Here is an 8,958-nt window from a genome sequence, read left to right as displayed (position 1 = left end):
AACAGAGTGGCTGGTACAAGACAGTCAGACCACCAACCAGCAGTGTTGGGCTGGTGGCAGAACTGATCTAGGTGAAGCAAGGAAACAGCATTTTCAGCATCTGATTCTTAAATATACAGTCAAGCCAATTACCCCAAGAGTAAATAAACCCCAAACTGTGGAAATCTTCACATGGTTACAGCAATGTGATTCTCATTTCCACTATGCTTCGAATTTAATGGACTAACTGAAGTTTGACCAAGAGGCATTTCTGTGTCAAAATGAAAAATTACAGATCAAAAGGGTGACTTTGCAGACAAACATATCGATCTAAAACCCGGGTGACACAGACTTCCTGGAAGAGAGCCCAGAAGCATGTCTGTGTTTAAAGTCAAATGGCTTGAGCCTGTTACCACTGATGAATAAAAAATGTTTTTGTCTGCATGCTGAAGGCTTGAGCAGAAGAAAAAAAATGACTTGATTTTTTTCCGCTGGAGGTGCAGGTACGTGTTTGTGAATAATAAGCCTTGGATCTTGCTGGCGGGGAGGAAGGGATGGGCAAATTAAAAATCGGAGGTGGTGGAGGACATCAGAACTCACATTAGGGACCCTTCTGGTGAATAATGTATTCCTGGAGCATGTAGCTCTTTGTTCATTGACTGCCCAAGTCCAGGGAGGGCTCTGAGGAGCTATAGGAAGTCCCAGCCTCAATTTGGCTCTCTGGGACCGGGGACTGACTGTTATGGGGATGGATGCAAGACCCACCACAGAGGGCCCAGTTCTTATCGCAGGAGCTATAGGTTTTACTGCACTTCAAAAAAAATATGTAAGACAGCAGCCTGGCTATCTAGGCTTGGAGCTGATGGCCTGATGCCGTGCTAGGGTGGTCTGATGCTGCCGGAGCTCTTGCATTATTTCTAAAAGCCAGGTCACGTTTGGGAGAGGGGGGGCAGTACAATCTAGTGGAGAAAGACCTGGATTCTGTGTTTGTGGTGTAGCTAGTGGCCTGGGACAACCCGGTGGGAATTCATTGTCTGCTCCTGGGCACTGATGCTGGAATCAGACAGTGCCGGGAGATGGAGAAGAATGTAGGAAGAAGGCCTGTTGTGCCCATAGACTACGGAGCCAGCCCCGATGATGAACCCTGAAGCATGGCACCAAATCCTGGCCATCAGGCTGTGGGCAGCTCGGTTCCTGCCAGCGCTGTCCCTTCTAGACCACGTCTCGCAGCGCAGCAGGCCGCGCTCGCTGTGTGCTTGGGAACTGGGGACACGGCCCCTCCAAATCCTTAGCCCAACAAGAGTTTCTCCCACGTGTTGGGATGTCACAAGGGAAGTTGCAAGCTTCACCTTGCTGGGTTTCCTCTCCAAAAAGGCTTCTCTGCGGGAGGGAGCCGCTCTGGTCCAGTGACAATGCATGACTGGAAGCAGCAATGAGGTGAGTAATGCTTTGCCCCCTCTGAAGCAGAATTGTTTCCTTGTTGCCCCAATGGCCAGTGCAGGAGAGGGCAAAATAAGCCACAGAGTCAGGCAGTCATCCTCCGGCCTTGAGACCCCCTGGAGTTTGACCTTGTCAACTTTGCCTAGGCTTGGGCGGAAGCTCAGGTCCTTTCTGTGCCAAATGGCTGCAGCGAGCCCCAGGGAGATGCGATTTTCAGGTCTGCTGGGTCTGAATAACAAAGCTTTGGTTTTGCAGCGTGCTTTAACACTCCTCATCCTCGATGCTATTTATAATGTCCTCTCCCACCAACATCTTTGCCTTCCACAGCGGTAGGCCTGCGTATTCCCATGGTTCCTCTCCACTCTACCAGTGTTGGGATTTCAGCTTCAGCCTCTTCGTTTACTTGCGTTTCTAATTACAGAACAAATGGAAGAAATAGAGGCTTGGGGGTCAGTTCCGTAAGCATTACGTGAGTTAAGATTATCCAGCGTGCAAGTAACACTACAGGCACCAACGGATGAGTGAAGATGAGTCCGGTGAGGTCTGCACAGCAGGTTTAAGACCTGGATCCTTTGGAGGGGGGCAGGAGGAAGAAATGGGACATGAGGGTGCTTTTATTTTAATCTTGGTGTAAATTAGGGATAGCTCCCCTGACACCAGTGAAATCATTTACGGTCAGAGCAGTTGCACCTGTTTCTGAACTTCTGCCATTCAGCTTCTGCACAATTAGTGCTCAGCTCTGAATGGAGAAGCTTCTTTTCCTGTTCAAGATAATACCCTAAATTACATGACGATTATGAAAACAAAGCATTTGACAAAGTGAGCTTCAGCCCACAAAGCATGCGCTTATTTGTATATCTTATTTAGTTAATCTATATAGGTTCATCTCTACCCTGCCTTCTGACTGTCAGCAGGCTAACAGGACTAACTCTCTCTCTGTGGTAATAAAGCCAGGAGTCCGAATTAACCCCAAGACACCATGTCTCCAGTAGAAAAACAAAGAACCTCAGCTACAGACTCATTTGCCTTCAAAGTATTTGAAAGTAAAAAAAAAATTATCAGAAGATAAAAACCTTGACCAAGTTTCATTCCTGCACTAACGATAATGATTTCCATAGGGCAACATTCGCAGGGAATTCAGCCCAACATGACTAACAACCTGCTCCCTGGTTTGTGCGATACTTCAAACTGCAGAATTCACTTGTAGGACTAATTTCACTTTATTGATGGACAGAAAACTCTGGAAGAAGCTAATACAAAATCTGTCTCCTTCGCGCACCTGGAAAATGTGCAGAGAAACTGGCCGATGCAGTTTGGTTCTGACCGTTTCTTGTATCAGTGTCTATATCCAGACTGCATTTTTTAAACCTATATATCTCTATAGATATTTCTCTCTATAGATATAGATATATAGATACCTGTCTATCTATCTATCTATCTATCTATCGAGAGATATATATAAGGAGAGATATATATGTAGAGATATATATCTAGGGAGATGTATATGGATATGTATCTAGGGAGATATATAGAGATAGATATTGATATATAATAAGTTAATATCTGTAAAATGAACATCGGTGTTGCCATAAACATTATATATTTAACACCCACATTGGTTTTTTTTCTCTGCCTAAGTTGACATTTGTGGGGGTGTAGCACCAGCATCTGTGTGTGTGCTGGGCCCTGATTTTATACATTGCCCCGTGTAGGTAAGTTTGTATATCAGGCCTCAACAACACCCAACATGGATGCAGGGCTCAGTCTATGGACCAGCCTTCAGGATTTGTTTGATACGTGAGGGCCACAGCTCCAAACCAGTTGCCATCAAGATCCCATTGAGTGGTAATTGGACTGAGGTCTACATCTGAGCCTTGGGGACAGGAGAACTGAAGCAGAGGACATGCAAGAAATGACTTGTGGTTGGGAGCCAGGTTGGGACCCTAGTAGTGTCTGACCTGCTATGTGTGATGCAAGGACAAATATGTTAAAGGTTAAGTAGCACCCGACTATCACAGTAATGGAGACACCTAAGCACAGGAGAGCAACAGTCCGGGTACAGGCAGCCCCTGCTTTGCTGCAGCAGACGCTGCAATCCCTTGGCACCACAGCAAGGTCTCTGCAGTGAAATTCTCACCTTTTTAACTGCGAGTCCATTTCTTGTTTGACCTGAGTTAAGTTCAACCCCTTGCTCCTGCCCTCTCATCACTCCTTGCCTCCCCAGCATTTGCCTGGCGCCTTACCAGACATAGAAAGCTTGCAGTGTACTTCGAGACTAAAACAGTGGGACTGGGCAGGAACATCATGGACTGAAGCGCCCCAGGGAGGAAGCAGCAGGACAAAGGACATCGGTGAGTCTGTGACCCCTGGGCTCAGGCAGACAATGCAGGATTACTGGGGGATAAGGAGATTTCCCCACTGACAGCTGCATGCTTGTGCCCCGTATGTGTATATGCACTATTTTTATATGCATTTTGTTCTGACAGTAATAATTTAAATTGCACATGGCATTACTGTACCCAGGATTGTTGTTTCCACAGTTTTAACATCTGGTTACACATATTGGTCTCCCTGAGTAATTGTCTTTTAATAGACACAGTTAGAGTTACAGATGAGGTAGTTGTACTAAGAAGAGAGGCAGCTTTTTGGAACCGGAAACCATTATTTCTGTGTTTAATCATTGCTGATTGGTCCTTTGAATCCTTTTCCCATTCCCCCCCCCCACACACACACGCTTTCTTTAAACACCAAGCTCATTTACACGGGAACGTTTATCACAAAATAAATCTAGGTAGGGTGTTGGGCTGTGCAAAGGAAGTGTCCCTATTTGCAGAAGTAGGAAGGATCCTCAGATCCCACTGACCGACTGGAGTGAGCGTTCAGCTTGTGGGAAACAAGGCCCAAATAGAAAAGATATGTCTGCTTTAATGGACAGTCCCTGGCTTTACTTGGGGCGTGATCCTGTACCATTAAGGTTAATGGGAACTTTGCTACTGATTCTGGGTGCCTTGCACATTGTAGATGAAACGGAGAGTCAGTTCTCCGTGTAGAGAGCATCAGTGGATGTGCAATGGATAGAGTGAGATAAATAGGTAGCTAGTCATTCTGGGTATATACCGAGTTTGGGCTCTGTTATTCCTCCTGAATAAGAAGTCGCATCATACTCACGCAAGCATAGTCTCCTGAAAGGTGAGCCTAAAGGGGCCTGCGCTCAGTCTCTTCCAGTAATAAATCCTTCCCCCTAGGACTTTCAGAGGGATCTGTTGGCTCAAATCCCAGTTGTTGGCCCCATGAAACAGCCTGGGCATTTTTGATTTGGTTTTGATTCTGCTAGTCACATTTACAGATGCTGCGTAGTCCCATGCTTGCAATTCCAGCGGAGTAGAGCAGAGTCGGGTCCTCTGCATCCGAGTGGCAAAGCCCAAAGAGATGACCCCAGAGCAGCACCAGCATTATGCCAAAGGAACCGGGTGGCTTAGTATGCACCAAATGTAACCTCGTCTGGGATCCTGGGCCTCACTTCATGCTGCCTTTATGTCGCTGAACAGTAGTTAGCCGTGTTATTTTGGAGTCAGGCAGAAGGCAGGGTAGATTTGCACCTTATAGACTAACTCAATCAGGGATGTATAACATGAGCTTTCATGACCCCATTTCACTTTGTCAGATGCTGTGAAAAGACTGAATCACTGTAACATGCTCTGCCTTGACCATAGTGGCAGTACTTCCGATTTGTACTGATGTAGGTAAACAGTGAGACAGAGCCCCATAGAGATTTAAACAGTCATGCCTGGGTGTAAGCCTTTGTCCGTACAGAGAATCGTGCATGTGCCAGAGATGGTTTGTGGGGGTGGATCTGGAGTATTCATGTATGGCTGTGTTAAATGTGGAGGGGTGTATTAAGTATTTGCTTCAGGAAGGACCTAAAAAGGGCTGCTACATCTGGTTCCTGGAGCTTGTAAAAACACACTTATCTTTCCAATTGTGCCTTGTTTCAGTATCAAGCTAATCCCATTGTTCCACTCTTGTTCTGCGCTATTGTTGATCTTGCATGTCATTATTACAATAAAACATTCGCCAAACTAGTTTTAGCAAACGCGTTCCATTTTATTTTTAGAGTTGTGAAAGTTGCGTCGCATCACAACTTGATATGGTTGTGATGGCATCTGAACTCAATGCAACGCTAATCCTCTTTACAACCCCCCTCCGGGCAGCCAGTCCCAGCAGCACACCGGATGCCATACTCCTTGGATTGCATCCAGTGGGGACTTGTAAAGGGGAAGGGAAATCCAAAGGTCCAGTTCTTTATTCCACGCTTTACAGGACTTTGGCTTCCACGGGCCTCATCCTGCTCCTACCCATGTCTTACCATTGCCTGCAATGGCAGCTGGATCAGACTAGGGCAGGGAAAAGGCTTGGGTCCTAATGTAAAAACTCCTGCTGTGCTGTGCGTTTCCACCTTACCCCACTGAAATGAAGAGAAGTTTGGCGTCAAGGCCAATGTGAGCAAGAGCAGGACAAGAACCAGCCTGCCCAGGACAGCTGAAAATAGCAAATTCAACAATTGTTCCAAGGATGCTCCAGCTAAACAGTGTGCCCTCATCTCAATTTGGTGGGGGGGGAGGCGGAAATCTTCCTTCCCTTGTATCTATATGCGAGGCAGCGACTACCCTTTACTTTACTGTCCCTCTTCCCCACCCTGCTTTCTTTGACTTGTGTACTTATTGTTAGTGCTGGATTATGGGCACTTGACAAGTAAGAAATGCAGCAGTCTTTGTGGTCTGCATCACTGCAAACAACTATTCAATGCAGCAAAGGAGCTAGGTGAAAAGGAATGAGAATACACAGTAAAAAAAGCTCACCCTGATAAGACAGTGAATGATCCCGAGAGGCTGCCCTGTGATCTCCGTAAGCTTTGTCATGGCCTTATCATTTTAAATCAAATGGTGCAGACTTTGCTCATTCCTGCCAAACAATTGCTATGTCATCACCACCTCCTCACCCAGGGACAGCTCTCTAGTCTCCTGAACAGTGCAAATCATTTTATATATATATATATAAAATATATATGATATTGTTTATATGAGATATATAGATAGATAGATAGATAGATATCACATATGAAATATCATACATATCTATCTCAAATCTTTATACAAGTTTTATAATAAATATAAATCTTGTCTAAAGATTTATATTTAATAATGATTTGAGATATACATGTATGATATTTGTATCGTGTATATATATATCATTCATATGTATGACATTGTATATATACATACATATAAAATGTATTTATTTACACACACACACACGCGGCATTGCATTATTCCGTAGTGACGATCTGTCTGTTGGTAGCACACATGGCCAATAAGTGCAGCATTTTTAATACTGCCCTTCTGTCTGTGTTATCCTGGTTCTTTGCATACCGGTTACGCTCAACAATCTAGCCTTTTAGCCCATGATCCCTGATTTTTTCATGTTGGGGGTTCTTTCATCCATTTTAAGTGAGAGAGTCCCTGACTAAGGCTGTGGTCTGTGGACTCCTGGGGGCCTGCAGATTATGTCTAATGGATCCACAGAAGATGACTGTGATCAATCAAAAGTCTGAATACCCACACTTACAATTCAAGGGGATCGGCACCTCCATTCGAAGTACTTTAGGGGTCCGCAAATGAAAAAAAAGGCTTGGCCCTAATCTTCTAGCCGAGGAGCCGTCTCTTCGGTGTAAAGTACCACCTGTGGCGGGGGGCAGCGACAGGCACAGGTTTGACCCCGGGAAACCTGCCCACTTTTTCTCATTCCATTGACTTGTATGACCTTGGGCAAGTTGGAGAAGGCTCCTGGCTTTCCCCATCACTGTGGGACCCACCTCTGAGGTCCTAGACCCTGGCAAAGTGTTAAATATATTTGTTGCATTGTTCAGCTCAGTTACAATTTTGAATCCTTCGGGCGGTTCCCCTCAAGATTAATATTCAGTAAGAAACAAAAAATCATGCCCTGCATTGAACAAATATTCCCAGTGGAGCAAACCCCAGCGTTTCACAATCACAGCATCTCCAGCAATTCGTTTCACTCTGTTTTCTCTCAGCGATCGCTACAGTGCCGGGCTCCTCTGTCGTGCTCCTACCGGACGTTGGCTTTCCAACAGCAGTGCGGTATCCCAAGTAGCTAGTCAGGTTACAAGTGACTGTTAATTGATGAATATAGAGGCACTTCTCTCCTTTCCCTTCACTTCCTGATATGTTTGCAGGCTTGCCAGGGCCCTCTTCTCGACCCTGCTGAGTACGAGCAGCCCCCGGTAACCTCAAAGGGAGGTATTTATACTCTGAGAGAGGGAGCAGGCCCTTGTAATGCAAAGATAATTAAAGATGACAAATGTAGCATCGCAGTTTCAAATCCAGCATATAGCAGCCATCTCCAATGATGCCCAAGTCCCTTGGTATTTTTCTCCTAAGAAGAGCTACCGTGTGAGAACAACGGCATCGTACCCAACTGCGTGGTCGCCTCGCCGCGCAGGTCCTGAAGAGCAGAGCGTGTGTGCCTGCACATGTACATAGGTGTAAAACTCAGTAGTTGGGAAAATTCCCTTTTTTCTCTTTTGCAGCAAAATCTGCTCACATTTTCAGAGATATTGTGCACCTGCAGGTCCAGCTGGACTTTTTAGAGCTCCATCTCTTGTACAGCTCAGGCTTGTAATGACCCGTGCACCTGGGCGCACCGTGCCAGGTGGACGTGCTGCGAGGGCCCCCGAGGTGCTGGTGCAGGCCTGCTCCCAGTTCACCTCCCTGCTCTCAGATCAGCCAGGGCAGTGCCAGGCCCCTACACTCGGCGGGATGTCGACGCTGCCAGTCCAGGTTGCCCTCATCCGCTGAGCTGAACAGCTGCTCCCAACCTTTCCATCAGGGTGCACGTGGCCGGCGAGGTTGGGACTGGCCAGTGGTGTTTACCAGTGGGTCCTGCTACAAAAGAGAGAGAGGCGCTGTTCTAGATGTTCATCGCATGGTTGCACCTCCTGCCACGCGGCACGTGCCTGCGCTGGCAGGAAGAAAACTCCTGCAGCTGAGTCCCACAGCTGATGGGGCTTGCACCAGTAGCAACTGCAGGATTCCCCGGCCTGGCAGCTGTGGGACACGGTGGCGGCTGCGAGCGCCCCTGCGGCTGGGCGCCCTGGCCCCTGACGTGTCTCCCAGCCACGGGGGGAAGACCTTGCTCCACAGCAAATTAAGGCTGGATAGAAACTAGCTATCAAGCGACGAGCTGCCTGGTTTCCAGTTCTGCTTTTTCCCTCGGATTGTTTTATGGTGCAACCGTTAATTCGTGCGTGGAGCATAAGCGCCCCCTGAACGAGGCACTTGAAGGCACATCGCGGATCGCCTGGGACAAATCAAACGCTGGCCGGGCCGGGAGGGAAGGGCAGGGATTTCAAACGCGGAGCGGAGCAGGCAGCGCCGAGGGGCGGCCGACTCTGCCCGGGGACGTGAGCCCGCGGCCGGGCCAGGCGGTGCCGGCGCAGGAGCCGGCGGCCGCTGCCAGGGC

This window comes from Gavialis gangeticus, unplaced genomic scaffold, assembly GCF_001723915.1.
Source record: "Gavialis gangeticus isolate Ggan-Ray unplaced genomic scaffold, GavGan_comp1, whole genome shotgun sequence".
Taxonomy (NCBI): Eukaryota; Metazoa; Chordata; order Crocodylia; family Gavialidae; genus Gavialis; species Gavialis gangeticus.
This window is presented reverse-complemented; position numbering follows the sequence as displayed.